Below are 21,531 nucleotides of genomic sequence, written 5' to 3'. Positions count from 1 at the left end.
TTTGTAATTGATATTTTTAGGAAGAGTGTTATATGTAATGCAGTTTACCTTCAGTGACAAGGTGGTGTTATATCATAATCTTTTTTGGTGACAAGGTGCTCCTTTATCATCCGTGAGATTGAATGTGCTTTTATATTCTTTAATTTTATCATACATTTGGTTGAGCACGTTTTGCCTAAAGCAAGTTATATTATGGCTTGGTTTGCTTATTTTTTTTATTGGCGATACATTGGATTTGCCTTTTGAGATCATGGGGATAGATTCTGATAATTTTGAGAGCATGGCTGTGATACACTGCTACTCATGTGAATGTTGATTGCTCATGTGCGCTCGATTGTAAATTGCTCGATGTTTTTGTGTATTGTTTTTGATAGATTACAGTGCCACATCGTAACTCCTATCAATCTAACCTTGTAAATCTATGTATTGCATGGTTTGCACTCTGTTCCTTTCAATGGTTGCTGTTTGGCGACTACCTTTCTTATGTCTTTTCATTTTGATGTTCATAGAGGTGTATGAACTTATTTGTTGTTGTTAGATTCTTCTTTTGATCTTGATTCCAAGTGATTCGAAGTGAATGGCTCCATGTTGGTTTTAACAATATTTTATGATTATGAATTGAAGTCACAAATCTTTGTGGATGTATCTTTCTTGTACAGAAGGCAAGGTTCTGTTTGTAACAATGTTATCTGCGAGATGAAATATAAGGGTTCTGTTTGATATTTTTTACCCTCGTAATTACTATTGATTTTGAGTCAAAAATAGTTGGATCATAGATAATGTTGTCCTCCGTACCGTTCGGGGCTTCAGCGTGTTAAGTCCGTCCGTATCCTTTGCACACCTGCAGTCTGCACCTCCTTGTTATGGTTCAGGTGATATTGCCACCGTTGGTTAAAAATCCTGCAACTGTCACTTCACAGTGGTAGAGGTTTGTCCCACGTATTCTCCAAATTGTTAAACTTTTAAGACACGGCACTGAGAGGAGAGGGTAGAGATTTCACTTTGCAATAATAAGAAGAGGGAATCAGTGTAATAATAATATCTTGTAGAAATTACAATCCCTGGATAGGTAGCCAACTTGGGATAAAGGAAATCTATTTGACAAATGGTTAAACTTTCAAGACACGGCACTGAGAGGAGAGGGTAGAGATTTTACTTTGCAGTAATAAGAAGAGGGAATCGGTGTAATGACATGCTCAAATACGGGATAATCGTGTAGGCTATATATAACCAGTGATTTAAAAAGAATTAAATATTTTACATCTCCTGATAACCATATTTAAGGATATACATAATCATATTTTACGAATGATTTGTTCAAATTGACAAATAGCTAGTATTATTTTGTGGCCAGGTGATTGGTTATTGGGTTATTCTTTAAATCTTTAGCAATCGGTAAATGACACTCTTTTCTCATATTTCACCATCATGGTATAACAAGTCATAAAAGCATTAAAATAATTTTATTGAATAAATAAATTAATATAAAGATGAAATAATAGCAAAGGGGCATTACACTTTCGGTCAGAATAAGACTGGCACACATGTAGTATAGCTCAGAGGCCAACTTATCACACAAATTTCTACTTTAATGCGATGCTCTTTATTCCTATGTCACATTATTATAACGTCTGTTTGCAACTTTACAAAATGAGTATATCCTGTAGAATATATGCATTTATAAAACAAAGAAATGGCTTTTGTGTTTGTCGGGAATCTCATTGATAGAATAATTAAAAATGGTTTGCTACAATATTTTCTAAATGAACAAAATAAAATAAAATAAATGGGAAAGAACTTTATTCGAATACTCTGGAATATGAATAAAAGTTTGGTATTATTTTTACTTGAGAATGACTCTACTCGTGAATGCGATTACCGAAGTGAATTGAAGGGTAGCGTATAAGTGTAATCAAATTTGGTGAACTAGGGGTATTATATTGATTTTTACCTGAAATCTCTACTGCATTTTCGAATTTTAAAAATATCCGATACTGTGAAGTAGTGCATGCAAATGATATGGTTAATCAGAATTTGAATTTTAAAAATATCCGATACTGTGAAGTAGTGCATGCAAATGATATGGTTAATCAGAATTTGAATTTTAAAAATATCCGATACTGTGAAGTAGTGCATGCAAATGATATGGTTAATCAGAATTTGAAGGGATACAAACATCTTAGTAATTAATAAGCATATGACACAATTCAAACATTAAAATAAATGAAATTCCGGAAAGCTATGTACAGTAAATATGGTTGTAAAGGAGGTATGTATCATAAATATGGCGGTGAAAGGTTGATTTTTATTAATAATAGAGTACACCCATCTGTTGAGCTCAATTCACAGCAAGTTGAATTCAATATATTGATCTTTATTGAATTCAATATAGTTAGAGTACAACCCGCTGTATGATGCAAAGAATTTGTACAAAGACATTCAGATAACAAAAACCTCCTTTTGGGACCGACCATTTTCATAATGATTAAATCAACAAAAGCTTTTCGCAAAGACAAACGGAAAATTTCACAAAAGTTTGCTGCCCACTGAAATGCCCTTGTGATTCTTACATGAAATCATGCAACATAATAACATCAAGTAATTATCTAAATGAAATAAAGTGCTTCATCACTCGGAACTTAATCTGAAATAAATTCGTTGTCTCGCAACATTATGTATGCATGTCATAAACAACAAACATGTTTATTATAAAATATTATCATGTATTAAATTAGCCATTGTTCATATTACCACCCAAAAAGTCGAAAATCAGCAAATAAAATATTAAATTAGCCATGATACGTATAACCCCTAAAAGAATCATATCATCAAATATATACATACATGTCTTGATAAAAACAAGCTACGTCGAAAATGTGATATCGGAAAGTGTGTTCCAAGGAGTTTGTGAAACATAGGCTGAAAATAGAAAAATATATAAAATTTGAACAATAAAGTAGATTTGTATGTCATAAGCAAAGGATGCCAAGGATTTTTGATATAGTTAGCATCTAATTTTTTGAGTGATTGAAGACTAACACTGTTAATCATTTAATTTTTAATTTTTATTTTTTGAGTGATTGGAGACCAACACAGATAATCATAATCATATTGGACAGATTACACTATACAATGTTTGTCCATGATCATATTGGACAGATTACGCTCTTTATACAATGCTACTCCATAGATCTCTAACAATCTTGGCCGTCTTGTTTTTAATCATGTCTCTTGGAGTCCAAGTTTGGAAGTCTGTGAACGATTGATGCAAGATCCCTTTTCGTCTTCCAATAGATCTTGATGGGAAGAAAGCAGATGTGGAAAATTCAAAGACTTTGAATTCTATAGCAAGTGGTTTGTCAGGTTGACCGCATTGATGCTAAATTCAATGCCACTGAAAAACTAAATCACTTGGGTGATTTGAAAATGAATGAGATTTCAAATTCAACTTGCAAAGAAGATGCTTTCAAAGCATTAAAAACATGAAGGGTAGGAGTGGTGGCTACAACAATGATGATTTTGATATTGAAACAAAATTGGAGCAATTTTTCAAGAAGCTAAATAAAGCATCCAAACTCAAAGGTTAAGTACCCTAAACAAGAAGGATGGAAATGTGAATTTTGGAAGTGGATCTGTGAAAATTGTTAGAAAAGCATAGTGAGTCTTGTAATGGTAAAGGCAACGCATATAATGCACTATTTGTTGAAGGACTCATGCTCAATCTTTTAAGCGTCAATCAAATTTGTGACCAAGGAAATGATATCATCTTTAGTGCCAAGGATTGTGAGATAGGAAGGAATTCTTCAGGAAAACTTGTGGGAAAGGGAGATCAAATAATGTATACATTCTTTGTGACATTCAAGAAGAAAAATGTTACATTAGTTAATACTTGCTAAGGTTTTGCAAATGGGGTAGCAAGCTAAGTGGGCTTGATTGTGGGGAAAACTCCACAGTTAAGCGCGCTTGAGCCAGAGGAGATCTGGGATGGGTGACCTCCTGGGAAGTCCTGGTTACCGGGTGCAAGCCCCGGAAGTGATGATTGACGCTATGTGATTTATATCACCAGTTTCAACCCCACTTCTTCACCCCTGTGAGCATCACCCGATGCAATGAGTGCTAAGTGAACTATTCAAATCATGAGAAATTAGTCACTTACGACTACCTCTCATGGAAAGGGTCATACATGAATGACTTACTTAACGCAGTGGAATTCCAAAAATGATATCTAATATAATGCACTGCGTAAACCCCCTATACTTACATTAGTCAAGTCTATGAAATTTGGTTATTGCACAAGTGATTGGGACATCCAAACTTTGATAATTTGGTGAAGATCAAGAAAACTCAGGTAATGAGAGATATCTTTGTAATTTCAAAATCAGAAAGGCTATTTGTGCACCATGTCAACATGGAAAGAAAGCAATAACCAACTTCAAAGCAATAGTTAAAAATATAAGTGAGTAAAAAATCAAATGTTTAAGGACAGATAGAGGTGGAGAATTTACCTAAGCGGAGTTGAATGAATTCTCTGAAAAACATGTAATCAAAAGGGAACTATTTGTTGCTAGGAATGCAAAAAGAAATGGAGAGGTTGAAAGAAAGAACAATCAATTCTGTACAAAACGCTGTAAGAACAATTGATTTAGGAACCTAAACAAAAAAAGATGGAGAGGTTGAAAGAAAGAACAATTTTGTAGAACACGCTGTAAGAACATTGTCATTAACAACCGATTTAGAACCGAAATTTTTAAGAGTAGCCTGAGCAACAATATATATTATGAACAAGGCACCACTCCAAGAAAACAATAATAAAAATCCATATGAATTATGGAAAGGAAGACTTGCTTCATTAAAATATTTCAGAGTATTTGGAATCAAGTGCTTTATGAAGATCAATTATGATTCATTAGGCAAGTTTGATTTTGGGTTCATGAAATAAGTTTTTTTGGATACTTTATAAGAAGCAAGGCTTAAAATGATACAACAATTCACTACGAAAGGTAGTTGAAAGTATTGATGAGGCTTTGCCTGAGAAAGAAGTTGAAATCAATGGAGAAGATTCTATTCTCAGAAATCTAGAATAAGATGTTGCAAAAGAAGAAAAGAAGCCAAAAAATCAAAAGGAACCATCTCAAACTCCATCAAGGGTAGAGTTTATTCAAAAACATCACTTGGAAGATAAAATTATTGTTGAGATGGATGATGAAATACAAAAACGAAGAAAGATGATAGATACACCAAAAAGGAATAACATTTCCCTACTATTCGCAATAGAACCAAAAAACTTCACTCAAGCAAGGAAGGATACTCATGGGAAAAAAGAAATTGAAGAAGAGATGCATTAAACTAAAAATAATGGAACAAGAGATCTATTAATTTATCCAAAGGACAAGAATGCCATAGGAACTAAGTGGGTGTTCAAGAACAAGATGAATGAAGAAATATTGATCATCAAAAAAAAGGTAAGGTTGGTGTGGAAGGGGTACTCTCAAATTGAAGGAATTCACTTTGAAGAAACCTTTGCTCCCATTGCAAAATTGGAAGCTATAAAGATGTTTTTGGCATTTAATTGTTTTGAAGGCTTCAAATTTTATCAAATGGACTTAAAATCATCATTTATAAATAGTGACCTAAAGACATGGATCAACTAGAACGAAGGAAAATATTTTGTTTGCAAATTGAAGGTCTTGTATGGAATAAAGTAAGCTTCAAGAGCTTGGCTTGATAATTACCTTCAACAGTAAGGCTTCAAGAAAGGAGTTGCAGGAAGTAATATTTATATGAAGATAGACATAGACAATCTACTAATGACAGTATTATATGCGGATGATCTAATTTTTGGGAGAAACAATGATGAAATGAGTTATAAATTTGCCCAAAACTTGATGAAGGTATTTGAAATTTCGATGATTGGTGAGTTGCCTTACTTTCTTGGACTTCAAGAAACTCCAGTGTAGGTATATATTAAAAGAAAAATATATCAGAGATACGCTTGAGCGATTTGGGATGGAAGAACGTGCCATTGCAAATGCACCTATGATTACAAGTTACAAGCTATAAGGAGGGATGATGAGTCTCCTGTGGTGGATGCTAGTTGTAAAGAGAATCCTTAGATACTTGAAAGGAACTCTTGATTTTGGATTATGGTACCCTAATATCACAAATATTACATTGGAAACATACACTGATGTAGAATGGGCAGGAAGTGTTGATGATCGAAAGAGTACTAGTGGGAATGCATTCTTTTTGGGTGGCTGTGTTATGTCTTGGCTTAGCAAGAAACAATCATTTGTATCTCTCTCCACAGTTGAAGTTGAGTACACAGACAAAGTAGATTATTATACACAAATTGTATGGATCAAGGAAGCATTGAGGGATGTTAACTTAAAAACAAATTATCCTATCACCATGTATTGTGACAACACTAGTGGAACAATCCTCTCAAAGAATCCATTCATGCATTTAAAGACAAAATGTCTACCAATCAAGTATCACTTCCTTCGAGAAAAGGTTGCAAAGAAAAACATCAAAATGGGGTATTTCAACACCAAGGAACAAATCGGTGGATATATTCACAAAACCCTTGCCTCGAAGAATTTGAACATTTTCGTTAAAAGATGGGGGTCATATCTCTTGCATCCCATTGGAGCCTCCCTTTTCTATTGATGTCGAAGGGGGAGAATATGATAGGGGAGTAGCACGATGACAAAGGGAGAAACACAATGACATGGGGAGTAGCACGACAGGGGGAGTAGTTTATGAGGAGATTTTTGCCATCAATAATAAAGGGGGAGATTGGCTGACTTAATTTCTTAGATTAATTTCTTTCATAATTTATATATATAACCTTAAATATAGTTCATGAATACATCATTAATATTTCTAGAATATCTATTGTCGCAACCCTTGATGATGGACTCACTTGGTAGTCTGAAACGTTGGGTTCATAAAACTCTATAATAGGTCATTCCTCCTCTATTTAAAATTATCTTCACCTGGTAGGCTTGTAGAGGACTTCAAGCCCTTTCCAACGAGCATTTACTTGCCCCCTAACTCCTCTTTGTTGGAGAGAAAATTAATTTACATGTTGAAGACCCATATTTTGTCAAGCGTACATGAATTTGAGTTGGCCCCTCTCCAACTAACCCCTCTCCAATGGACGTGTCTCTTCAAATTATGGTCGAACAAGTATAAATAGAAGTTGTGGCTCTTCATTTCACCCATCCAAATCGGTCTTGCACACAAAAAAGTCATGATTTGAAATGAGAGTGTAGAAATTCACAACTCGTGAACTAAGGAGGTGTTCAAGGAGGCAAGACAAAGGAGAATTTGTTTTTGTTTTTAATTATACTTCTATGGTTCATTTTCTATACCTTTTTGTGTGACCTATACCTAAGATTTTGGCTCTTGGTGCTTGGCCCTAAGGCTAAGACAGATCTCGAACCCTTGTCATCTATACAAAGCTTTGACTTAGTTATTATCTTGGATTTTGATCTCATATTTCAGTAGCATAATTTAGCCTTTTCAGGAAGAAGATCTCAACCTTTGCAGGAGTAGACCTTGTTCTGTTTAAGAGTAGACTCAACCATTTTCAAAGGAGGCTTCTTGGTAATTTTTTGGAGTAAACTTCTTTATGTATTAGAACAAGATTTCACGACCTTCCTAAAATTTTGCACATAATTTTTTGGGCCTTTTGAAGCAGAGTCTTTAGTGCATCAGAACATAATTTCGACCCCTCCTAAGGATTGATCTTAAATTTCGACCCCTCCTAAGGATTGATCTTATCGTTGTGTCAAGGCACAAACTTGGCCCTACCGTGGATAACATAAAGTGTATATTTTCACTTCATCTTAGAGTAGTCTTTGAGAGAAATATTTGACACTTTTTTGAAATAAATTTCACCCTTCCTTGAAGATAGATTTGGAGTTGTTTGGAAGAAAAACTTGTGTCTCTATTTGGAGCGTACATTTGAAGACATTATTTAAGCATCTTGGAGCATCACTGAAGCTTGTTAAAGACATCTATAGAGTATCTTTGTTGAAGGATCATTGACGATCAATTAGAGCATTGTTAAAGCTTGTTAAAGACATCTTTGGAGCAAATTTGTTGAAGGACTATTGAAGATCAGTTGGATCATTGTTGAAGCTTGTTGAAGACATCTTCGAAGTAGCTTTGTTGAAGTATTTATTGAAGACATTCTGGGACCATTTTGAAGTATTTCTTGTAAAATTTGATTTGACCAAGTTGGAGCTTGGATGTGAGAGGATTGGAGTCCTAATTTATTGACCAAGTTGAAGCTTGGAAGTTGTTGAAAGGATTGGGGTCCTCATTTTGAGCAAGTAGGAACTTGGTTCTATTCAATATTAGAGTTTTGAAAAATTCAAAGATATTATTATATAGGTTGGAGCATGATTTGTTGTATAAGATGATTGGAGTCCTCACTATTTTTATCAATAGAATTATTTTTGTTTTATCTTTGCGTTTTGGTCTATTTTGTGATAATATTAATTTGCTTAAAATAACAATTGAAAGAAATATTGATTCACTCCCCTCTTAGTGTTTCCAACAATTGGTACTTGAGCATGACAACTAGAAGAAGGATTTTTGAATCACAATGGCAAGTAAGGATGTTAGGGTCCCCCAATTTGATGGACAAGCTCATTAGCATTTATGAAGGAGATGATAAAGTCAAGAAGGAAAAGCTCCAAACCTATAAAAGGAAGTTTGAAAGTCTCAAAATGAATGAAGAAGAAGACATTGCTTCTTAACTTCTTATAGTAAACGAAGTTGTCAATTCTCTCAAAGGATTAGGTGAAGACATCAAAGACAAGACAATTGTCCAGGAAATTCTAAGATAACTTTGACACTTTACTTTGATGCCAATGTTAGTGCCATAGAAGAATTAAAATACTTGGACAACTTGAAAATCGATGAGCTTCATGGAATTATTATTGCATATGAAATGAGAACAAGAAACTCAACTCATAAAGAAGCTACTTTCAAATCATTAAAGACATCAAAGAAGGGGAAGAGTTGTGGCTGCAACAATGATGGTTCTGATACCAAACATAATTGGAGTAATTTTTCAAGAAATTGAAGAAATGATCCAAACTCAAAGGTAAGTACCCTCTCATTTGTTTTTAAATGTGGAAAAATAGGACATTAAGCTGCAAGTGTCCTTTCAAGGATGAAAATGATGATGAAAATGAGCTTAAAATAAGGTCTTTCAAAAAGAAAGGTTCAAACAAAAATAACTTCTTCTCTAAACAAGACAGTGATGATTCTGATGAAGATGAACCTAAGAAAAGAACATTCAAGAAGAAAGGCTCAAATAAAAGAAATATATTCTCTAAGCAAGATAGTGATGGTTATGATGAATATGATGATTGTGCAGTGAGCAAAGAAATATTAATCATGGAATTCATAGATGACACAGATAAACCTAAAGAAGAAGTAGGAAATGAGGATGAATTGTTGGTTATTGCCATTGAAGAAAATGGAAAACTAAGGATAAATAATGGAAAATTATCACAAGAAATCGTTTCTCTCAAAATTGAAACAGAAGCAAAGTGGATAGGATTAATGAACAAGAAGCTAAAGGAAAAGGAAGGGAAGCAAAGTGGATAGGATTAATGAACAAGAAGCTAAAGGAAAAGGAAGGGACTTGTGAGAAATTAGAAGCCATGAGGAAGCGAGGTCAATGTATAAGGTTCAGGGGTTGGTATTTTTGTTATAACATGAATAAATTTAATTTCCAACTAGCCTAAGTGCTCCAAATAATTGTATATACCTTCTATTGTGTGTGGTTAATAACTTATACTTATCAATGAATGAATACTATATGTAGATGTCTTCTTTAAGAAAGTGATATTTATGGTTATGGACTGCAGAGTGTGAGAGACAAGATGTGTGAGTTATTTTGATCCTAAGACTATGCTCATGTTTTATCTGTAAGGTTAGCCTTTATCAGTCCAAAGGTGGATTAAAATAGCTATGGATTTCTCATATTCTAGTTCCTAAGTTTGAAAGTCATTTTCTCCATAAGGGGAACCTATTCTTTATAATATAATATAATACATTGGAATATTTGTTTTGCAAGGGAAGGAAAGAGGAGAAATCTCTTTTCAACTGGGATATTGGTCATTATTGTATTCCTTTTTAGAGTTATTTGATTGGAAGTAATGTTTGGAGAGATCCCTTGATATTTTTAAAGACTTTTAAGGCTTCAGAAGTAAATGAAGTAAAGTATTTCCCCAATGGAAATCAATTTTAGGCCTTAGAGATGCTCCTAAAAAGTTATTAAGGAGATATAAAATTTTTGGGTTGAAAGCCTTGGCCTTAGCTTGGTCACTTGTACCAATTCTTAATTGGAAAGGTGTAATAAGCCTTGTAACATTATCTTATTAAAGTGTTGAAGTATTGATCAACAAACCTTGAAAATTTATCTAACCCTAGATGTCATCCTCAACACTCAAATACCATAACATGACAAATCAAGACTTGGCTATACATGTGAATCCTCTAATAAGGGAGAACACTAATGGCCATCATGAAAGAAGCTATGTTGATGCTCTTTGCAATAATTCAAGAAGTGAGAAGCAATTAGACACACCAAAGGGACCTCCTCACAATAATCCAAAGAATGAGAAGCCATCTTATCCAAAAAGGAATGCCACATCAAGACAAGCTTATGTTAAGAGCTATCAAACTATTTTCCTTGGTCATTGCTTCCTTTCAAAAATTTTGGTCGTGAGGCTAAACATTAAAAGGCTTATGGAGGTAATAATGCTGACCCAAGAACATATGGGACTAATTACCAAAATAAGACTATTGATTAAAGGAGACAAAACTTGATTAAAACTTACAATTCATTTTCTCCTCTTTCAAAGTTTGGTCTAGAATTCTCCAAATGCAATAATACAGGTCATGAAGCACAACATTGTCTAATAGAACCAAGAGAAAGGGTATGGAGAAGGAAGACTAGAGAAACCACCCTTGAAAAGTGTGGTCTATCCTTGTGTGCACAAAATTAGGAAAACAAATGGTTCGTAGATAGTGGATGTTCTAGGCACATGACTAGTGAGCAAAAGAAGTTCATCTCACTAAACAAGAATGATGGAAATGTGAATTTTGGAAGTAGATTTGCAAAAAATTCTAGAAAAGGTACACTGATCATAAATGGTAAAAGAAAAACACAAAATTCATTATTCTTTGAAGGAATTATGAAAAATCTTCTAAACATCACAAAATTTTTGACCAAGGACATGAGACCATCTTTATTGACAAGGATTGTGAGATAAGAAGGTAGTCTTTAGGAAAAATTGTGGGAAAATGAGTAATAAGATCAAATAATGTATATACATTCTAAGTGAAATTCAAGAATAAAAATGTTACGTAAGTCAAGTAGATGAAATTTGGTTATGGCTCAAGTGAAGATCAACAAAACTTAGGCAGTGAACCTGAAAAGGCTATTTGTGCACCATGTCAACATGGAAAGCAAACAAGGGTCAACTTCAAGACAACATAATACTCATCATCAAAGCATATAGAAATAATGCATGTAGATCCGTGCGGGCCAAACTGAACTCCAACTCTTCAAGGGGAATTCAATGAATTCTGTGAAAAACATGGAATCAAGAGGGATTCGTTGCTAGGACTCCACAACAAAATGGAGTGGTTGAAAGAACATATTTGTACAAGAGATTGCAAGTACAATGTCATTAACAACCGAATTACAACCTAAATTTTCGAGAGAAGCAGTTGGGGAAATAATATAGTATGAACAAGGGATAACTTCAGGGAAATAGTGATAAAAATCCATATAAATTATAGAAACGAAGACCTACTTCAATGAAATATTTTAGAATATTTGGAAGCAAGTGCTTTATGAAGATCAATGATGATTCACCAGGAAAGTTTGATTCTCAAGTTGATGAAGGAATTTTTCTTGGATACTCTACAAGAAGCAAGGCCTACAAATGCTACAACAATCAATTGCGAAAGGTAGTTGAAAGTATTGATGTAAATATTGATGAGGCTCTTCCTAAGAAAGAAGTTGAAATCAATGGAGAAGATCCTATTCTTGGAGATCCAAAAGAAGATGTTGCAAAAGAAGAAAAGGAGCCAGAAAATCAAAAGGAACCATCTCAAACTCCATCAAGGGTAAATTTCATTCAAAAACATCATCCAAAAGATCAAATAATTGGTGATGTAGATGATGGAATAAAAAGTCGAAGAAGATGAAAAATACACAAAAAATGAATGACATTGCCCTACTATCCACAATGGAACAAAAAATTTGACTGAAGCAAGGAAGGATCCTCACTGGACCAAAGAAATGGAAGAAAATATGCGTCAAATTGAAAATAATGGAACATGGGAGCTAGTAACTCATCCAAAGGACAAGAATGCCATAAGAACCAAGTGGGTGTTCAAGAACAAGATGAATGAACAAGGACAAATCATCAAAAATGTCGATGATTCGTGAATTGGATTACTTTCTTGGACTTCAAGTAACTCAAACTAAAGAAGTTATGTTCATATCATAAAAAAATTATCTCAGAGATATTCTTATGTTATTTGGGATGGAAGAATGTGCCATTATGAGGACACCTATCATTATAGGTTGCAAGATAAGTAAGGATGATGAATCTCTTATGGTGGATTCTACTCTTCACAGATCAATGATTGAAGCTCTCTTATATATGAAAACTTCATGACCAAACATCATACAAGCAGTAGGAATGTTGGCAAGATTCCAATCAGCCCCTAAGGAATCTAATATGCTAGGTGTAAAGAGAATCCTAAAATACCTAAAATGAAATCTTGACTTTGGATTATGTTATCCTAAGAGCACAAATATTACCTTGACAACATATTTTGATGAAGATTGGGAAGGAAACCTTGATGATCGAAAGAGTACTAGTGGGAATGCACTCTTCTTGGGAGATTGTCTTGTGTCTTGGATTAGTAAGGAAAAATCATTAGAATATGTCTCCATAGCCGAAGTCCAGTGCATTACAACGACATATTGTTGTACACAAATCCTATGGATGAAGGAAACCATGAAGTATGCCAACATAGAAACAAATCAACCTATCACCATATATTGTGAACACACTAATAAAATCAACCTCTCAAGGAATCTAGTCATGCATTCGAAGACAACATATCCCAATCAAGTATCACTTCATTCAAGAATAGGTTGCAAAGGGGAACATCAAAATCGAGTATGTCAACACCAAGGAACAAATTGCCGATATTTTCACAAAACCTCTACCTCAAGAAGTATTTGGACATATTTGTCAAAATATGGGGGTCATATATTTTGCATCCCTTTGCTATTGATGTCAAAGGGGGAGAATATGACAGGGCCCAGTATAATGATGACGAGTGGAGCAACACAATTTTAGGGGGAGTGGCTCAACAAGTGGAGTAGATACGAGGATATTGTTTCCATTAATAACAAAATGCGAGATTATTGGAGAAATTATTTGTGTAGCAGGATCCATCGAAAGTATGCAACATGGGTACTTCTTGGATGAGGAATAAAATTCTGCATCCAACGAGTGTTTCTGCTTAAAATTTGAGTAAACCCATAGCGAGATAAGTTGAAAATACGAGTTGAAAAAATAGTTTTTTAATTTTTCCCTCTAAAATTTGATGATGTAATATAATATTATTTTATTATTTCCACTATTATTTTATAATTTCCTTAGGAGGCCCATTTTAGAACTCAAAATTCCCCTAATGTCCGAGCTGTCCCTAGAAATATCATTACAAATGCAGAATTATTCAATTTTCCAATCCATTATAAGACGTATATGGTTTATAGATTATTTTCTTGAAAATATACATTAGATCTCAAGAAATTCATTGCCTGTTATTAGTTTTTGTTGGTATTGCATGTTCACACAAATTTTATTCAATGACAAGGCTAGGGCATGTTGGCAATAGTGAATTGGAGCACGGAAGCATGTGTCCAGACAATATTCTTGCTTGCAATAAACCTGGATTGGCAGGAAATATTAGGAAAAGAAGTTAACAGTATTTGTGGCACGGGCATACCAGATGCAGACATGCTTAGCAGGATGAAATCAGTATGTATTCCATCACTTTTCTCATTCGATTTGTTGATTATTTCTCATTTAAGGTAGCATAGTGACTGTTGTCTGTTTTTTTTCTCGCTGGCAGATGACTATGGTGTTAAAAGAATCTCTACGGCTATACCCACCTGCGCATTCGATAATAAGAGAACCATGCAAGGAGATGAAGCTCGGCCCGTTTTCACTTCCAAAAGGCGCACTCCTGAGTTTCTCAATTTTGGGAGTGCATCACAGTGAGAAGTATTGGGGGCCAGATGCAAACATGTTTAAGCCCGAAAGATTTGCAGATGGTCCCTCAAAGGCAGCTACTGACCCGAATGCCTTTTTACCATTTTCAATGGTTCCAAGAACATGTATTGGCCAAAACTTTGCCATGTTGGAGGCCAAGACTGCGTTAGCTATGATTTTGCAGAGATTCTCATCCAGTCTTTCACCTGCATACAGGCATGCTCCCATCGCTATGGTTACCGTACAGCCTCAACATGGCATGTAGATCTTATTTAAACGTATGGAAGTGTAAACATAATGATTCCTTCATGTCGTATCACTAGATGCTTATGTAGCAAACCAATACTCCCATAGACATTTCAAAACCGCGTACCCAAATATGGAGGACGTGACCTTTTGCTGTTCCATTTTTTCCCTTTCCATGGTTATTTGATATGTAATTTCTAGTGGTGCTTTTTAAAGTTTATTCAGTTTTAGTTGTGCATTATTTATTTATTTTTTATATTATTATTGTGTGGAAAAGTACATTTTCTATTTAAGATGATTGTTATGCGTGACTTTGTCAATACACGTGTCTTTTTAAATAAAAATAATGGTAAAGATAAAAATGGTTTTTCATAAAAAAATGAAATAGGGAAACAATATAATATTTAATTATTATTATTTTTTCCTTTGTTATAGGAATTATCAGTTCTATTAAAGTATGTTATTTAAGAGAAATCAATTATATATATTTATAATTATATAATAATAATAATGTAAGTATATAAAAAATAATTTAAGAAAAAATAATTAAGATAAAAATAATGTTAAATGTTAAAAATTGTTTTTTCAAGAAAAATGAAATAGGGAAACAATATATATCAATTCTATTAAGGCCTTCTAATTGTTTTTTATTATTGTAAAATTATATTGATAATTCATTGGTTTTACTTTCAAAAGCTTGAAGGAATTTGAAGAGCAGGGATAGAATTGCTTTGTGGGATTTGATCCCAAGTGCTGAGTTGATTGCTTTAACTTGCTTGGAATAGCAACCTTGAGTGCTTTGATAATTGTACATCTGTTGGGTACTGGTGATTGTATCATCTCCCCCTGCATTTTGATTATTATTCAGAGAGCTGAAGAACGTTCCACTAGAGTCAACAACGGATACATTTTTATTAAGTGCATTTGAAACACTCATTACAACCATAGGAGAATTGAAATCTAAATATAAAGTGAAGAAGTCATCAACTTCAGAGGATAATTCTATTCCCGTGGCTGCCTCTACAATAACCTTACTATTGGTTGCTACCTTCCTTGCCTACTTTCAATCTGGTGGCCCCGGTAGCACAGCTTGGCAATGGATGACGGTAGGCTGTGGACACCGGGGCAGAGTGGAGTCTCATCTCATTGCAATAATCGGGCAGGTGAGGAGGAAAGGTTATTACTGCCATTTCAAGAAGGCATGGATATTTCAAACGAGTTTGCTTTCGGCAGCAGTAGGAATCATAAAAAAATACTGAGATATTCTTCACAGTTTTCTGAGTAATTGTTTATAAAATCTCTACTTTAGATAAGGCATGCAGCCGGAACGAAGGATATGCTAGACATATACTTCAAGGGAGAAGATTCCCTTTCACAGAATTGCTAACTCTTGGGACTTTCTGCAATGCAGGTTACAGTGGAGATGTTTGGTTTGCTCAACCTGCTCCAAAGGATCATCCATGGCGGTCCATGCCAAACCATGCTATACAAAAACGTGAGAAGTCTTATATGCTTTCCCTCCAGCTAATCAGAATAATCATTTTGCATATGGTTAGAGATTATATCTAGTCACATACTTAGTAGAAAGTTCCAAATGCAAATTTTACCATGTGTCCAGAATCAATTTTGAACGTTTTTCCTCATTGAAGCAGATCGATAGTTATTATAAATCGTGAACCCCCTCTGTGTGTTTGATGTTTAACAAAGGGAGTGAAAAAAACTATTGGTGATGTGGCAGCAGCAGGTTCATAGTAGCACCCCCTTGACAGTTTTCTATACCATGGAACCCATCCCTCCTCTCCCCTTCCACCGAGAAATTGCTTTTGGAAACCACTCATCAAAATTTCATGGGCATTTTCCAACAATGAACTTTAGGTGCAGTTTCCAGGAAATTGAAGGAGAATTTCAAAATTCCAAACAATGGGGTTTTTGAAAAATGGCCTCAATTAGATGAGACACGAGAATTTTTTTAAAATTGTCAATAGTTTGGGAGATTTTGTGGGTTTTCTAAAGGGTATATACTCAGTTTTTGGCATGGTCGAGTTTTTCAAAACAACTGATCCTTTATTTGAAGGTTGGTTGTTGGGTGCATGTTTCCTTCGTGGCTTGGAATTAGAAGCTTTGATATCATGAAAATGCTTTTTCAGATCTGGTTGCATCTTCTACCATAGTTTTAGAGGTCACTGGTTTTGATATTCAAGAGAAGATTATTCATAACTCTTTTGTATTCATTCAATTTTATTCATCGCATGAATAGCTTAATAATTTTGGCTCTGAGCACATTCTAATAGCAAATATCTTGAGTCTGCTAACCAATTGCATTTGTTATAAAGGGAATTTCCAAGATCTTGGTCCAATTTCTGACTAACATTTAAGAATGTTGAAGTTTTGTCTATATCAAATCTTGGGGTATTGTGTAGATCTAGTATAAGACTATAGCAGATCGATAGTTATTATAAATAGTGAACCCCCTCTATGTGTTCGATGTTTAACAAAGGGAGTGAAAAAAACTATTGGTGATGTGGCAGTAGCAGGTTCATAATAGCATCCCCTTGACAGTTTTCAATACCATGGAACCCATCCCTCCTCTCCCCCTCCACCGAGAAATTGCTTTTGGAAACCACTCATCAAAATTTCGTGGGCATTTTCCAACAATGAACTTTAGGTGCAGTTTCCAGGAAATTGAAGGAGAATTTCAAAATTCCAAACAATGGGGTTTTTGAAAAATGCCCTCAATTAGATGAGACACGAGATTTTTTTTTAAATTGTCAACAATTTGGGAGATTTTGTTGGTTTTCTAAAGGGTATATACTCAGTTTTTGGCATGGATGATTTTTGCCAAACAATTGATCCTTTATTTGAAGGTTGGTTGTTGGGTGCATGTTTCCTTCATGGCTTGGAATTAGAAGCTTTGATATCATGAAAATGCTTTTTCAGATCTGGGTGCATCTTCTACCAGAGTTTTAGAAGTCACTGGTTTTGATATTCAAGAGAAGATTATTCATAACTCTTTTGTATTCATTTAGTTTTATTCATCGCATACATAGCTTAATAAATTTGCCTCTGAGCACATTCTAAAAGCAAATATCTTGAGTCGGCTAACCAATTGCATTTGTTATAAAGGGAATTTCCAAGATCTTGGTCCAATTTCCGACTAACATTTGAGAATGTTGAAGTTCTGTCTATATCAAATCTTGGGGTATCGTGTAGATCTAGTATAAGATGATAGCAGATCGATAGTTATTATAAATCGTGAACCCCCTCTGTTTGTTCAATGTTTAACAAAGGGAGTGAAAAAAACTATTGGTGATGTGGCAGCAGCAGGTTCATAGTAGCACCCCCTTGACAGTTTTCAATACCATGGAACCCATCCCTCCTCTCCCCCTCCACTGAGAAATTGCTTTTGGAAACCACTCATCAAAATTTCGTGGGCATTTTCCAACAATGAACTTTAGGTGCAGTTTCCAAGAAATTGAAGGAGAATTTCAAAATTCCAAACAATGGGGTTTTTGAAAAATGCCCTCAATTAGATGAGACACGAGAATTTTTTTAAAATTGTCAACAATTTGGGAGATTTTGTTGGTTTTCTAAAGGGTATATACTCAGTTTTTGGCATGCCCGAGTTTTGCAAAACAACTGATCCTTTATTTGAAGGTTGGTTGTTGGGTGCATGTTTCTTTCATGGCTTGGAATTAGAAGCTTTGATATCATGAAAATGCTTTTTCAGATCTGGGTGCATCTCCTATCAGAGTTTTAGAAGTCACTGGTTTTGATATTCAAGAGAAGATTATTCATAACTCTTTTGTATTCATTCAGTTTTATTCATCCCATACATAGCTTAATAAATTTGCCTCTGAGCACATTCTAAAAGCAAATATCTTGAGTCTGCTAACCAATTGCATTTGTTATAAAGGGAATTTCCAAGACCTTGGTCCAGTTTCCGACTAACATTTGAGAATGTTGAAGTTCTGTCTATATCAAATCTTGGGGTATCGTGTAGATCTAGTATAAGACGATTTTCAAACTTTAAGCGACGACATACTTTCGATTGAAGATCCACAAGCACTAGAGAACAACATTGGGAATAATTCATATAATATTTTGAAGCAAGTGAAAAAACACTTATGTGTAGTATAAATATGCAACAAAGTTTTGAGGCTCTCCATCAACAGGTAGTTATTGTAGTATTGGTAACAATCATGAGTCCAAAAGATACAATTTCAGGGGGGAAGTTGGGCCAAAGATATTTATTTCCTACATAATGCAGAAGGTTTGGTCTAACTTCATTTCACTCTTGGCTATGCCTATGAAGAATAAATACAATGACTTTGTGCATTAAGAAACAACAGAAGAATGCAAGGAAATTTGCAGAATTTTTTTATATCATTCTCTAAGAGAGAAAGTATATTATGTTGGCCTTCCTAGTCACCCAGGCCTTTAGTTGACATATTCACAGACAAAGAAAGGACAACTCTTGTGAAAGCTAGATGAGAGGATAAAATGAAGTATGTCGCTCAAAAGAATAAAGGAATATGCAATAGCCAAAAGTAGTGCAAGAAAGGAACACCTTTAATTGCTAAATGAACCAAGATACTAAATGAAAAACAACAACCCACTACAAACTTTTACTGGAAGAAAACAACAAAGCCTGTTATGAAATTATGTACTGAGACTACTGATGGTTTTTCCATAGAAGCTAAAGAGAATGCTTTGGTTTGGTATCATCTTGATGCTGATCTGGATTTTTGATCTTGCCAATCCAAGGAGCTGTTTAGATAATTTGGAGAGTGTGTTTGCAAACAAGCAAGTGAATGTCAAAATTGTACAACATATTATTGAGGTTTTTGTTTATAGGTCTACTATGGGGTCAAGGTCTATGGAGAAATATTCAATATTTAATATTGTATAATGTGTATGTTAGCTACAAGTTTATGTATGTAAGCTAATGATGGCTTCCATCAATCTCAATCTATGCAGTTTCTTAGGCACGAGAAGATGCTACCTCTGCAATTTGGTCATGGATTCAAAACAGAGCAGCAAAATGTTGATAATAGAGATGGCTTCAGTGGTGTCTATGACCAAGTTGTTCACATGAAGGAGCTTATTTTCCTTGAAGCACATGCAGAGCCATATATGAGGGAATTGACTGCCAGTGATGTTGTCATAGGTACATTCGTAACTCTTGTTGGAAAAGAGAGGGTAGGAAAATAACGTACAAATATTGATAAACCCCAAACACGATGGATTTCCAATTATTGATGGACTCTTATATCATTGTTTTATGGCATTAGGATATCAAAGAGATGAAAACCATGGTTTTCGATAGCTAGACACTTTTTTTTGTAGTTTTGCCAGATGTCTAGCAAAAGAATAATTAATTTATCCTACGAATTTTACCACTAATTATATTTTTACATGAGGAATTAACCCATGGATAAAGTAGAGTATATTTTTCAAATAAGTTATATGAAACAAAAGGTTTTATAAACCATACTTCAACAGATGACAAAAAAGTCTCTTTCAAAATTGGATAAAAGGACCATTGGATAACAGGTGGCGTAGTTGACCCTGTTTAAAGGGAGGTCGATAGATTTTCAGGAATATTTACAACAGATTCAAATTTGCAGGCAGGATATCAACAGTCAAAGAATCAATTTCCAATTTGATGGCAGAGGATTTTCTATCATTTCCGTATCCCTTGTAGCAACTTCTAATTTATTTTATTTTTAGTTTACTGTTAGGATTTTATTCCTAAAATCTTGTAATAGCTTGAGGATTATGTTTTTCCTATATATTCTTTCATTAGAATATATATTTGTAATGTAAGGGAGGTTGGATTTTGGTGTAAAAAACCCAGTTTGTATACTGTAGAAACTTGATAAAGTACTCCTTGTTATGCCTAGAAAATTGGCTATTGCTAACGACATAAGCTAATGGCAATCTTGGCATTTTGACTGTGCAATGGAGGATGCCCATTACATACCTAACAAGAAGGGTTCTTTGAGAGTAAGTATAGCTATTAGTTGAATTCCTGTATCTGGGCTCCAGAATATTGTTGAAATCTTCTAATTTGACTGTTTTGTGATAATATTTGATGGTATTTTTGTTCATATACCGGTGAATATTGATCAATATGAATGATTTTCCTTTCACAGTTCTTGTGTTTTGATTCTTTATGAATAGGAATTGATTCATTCAACTAAAATTGGTATTGTTGATTTTGATGGTACTTCTGTTCTCCAGTTTGATGATTGGGTGTTGTGCCGAATTTACAAGAAAAATGGTCATTCTTAGAGAGTACAAGGGGTAGAACGAGATGAATCACCAAGTGCAGATGAAGTGATGGCTTCTTTGCCTGACATTGATCAGCAAAACAAACTACAACTGCCCAAAATTGCCTCTTTCAGTGGGTTGTTGGAGAGTGACGATCCTTTCATAGATGGTTTTTTAAACGATGAAGCCATGGATGGCAATGGAAACAATAGCGGACTACCTCAAGTCCAGTCCTCCAACCCCTCTCACAACAATTTCAGCAATAACAATGACAACAATAGTGATTGCCGATATGAAGTTGTCGCAACACAAGAAGAATTAGCAGTGGAGAATGACAACAAATTCAATTCTCTCAAGAGGACCCTCTCCTTAGCATATGGGGACGATGAAACCAACCTTGCAAAGAGATTCAACAACATGTAGAACAACTACAACTACAACGTCAACAATAATGTTTCAGCCTTGCTTAATTCAATGCAGCCCAATCAAACTCCAATAGCAGAACTTCCTAAGCGCATTGAATGACAGTGAACAGAATTTCAGACTTCACTACATTCAGAATATGCATTGGACCACCTAAGCAACTGCTCATCACAGAGATTTTGAATTGTTTTCAACAGGACTAAGATTGGTATACGTAAAAATTTTTTGGATACTAACTCAAAATAGATTGTTCTTT

At 34.5% G+C, this 21,531-nt stretch overlaps 1 pseudogene; it reads left to right on the top strand.

Annotated features, from left to right (window-relative positions):
• The first annotated feature begins 13,943 nt into the window (after window positions 1-13,943).
• LOC149192673 (cytochrome P450 CYP72A616 pseudogene) lies at window positions 13,944-14,625 on the top strand (annotated as a pseudogene).
• The last annotated feature ends 6,906 nt before the right edge of the window (window positions 14,626-21,531 follow it).

Source organism: Pinus tabuliformis, chromosome 2_2, assembly GCF_031772625.1.
Source record: "Pinus tabuliformis cultivar Carrire ecotype Pingquan chromosome 2_2, CPIR1, whole genome shotgun sequence".
In the NCBI taxonomy this organism is placed as follows: Eukaryota; Viridiplantae; Streptophyta; class Pinopsida; order Pinales; family Pinaceae; genus Pinus; species Pinus tabuliformis.
The sequence above is the reverse complement of the archived record's forward strand: the minus strand, read 5'-3'. Positions and strand labels throughout refer to the sequence as shown.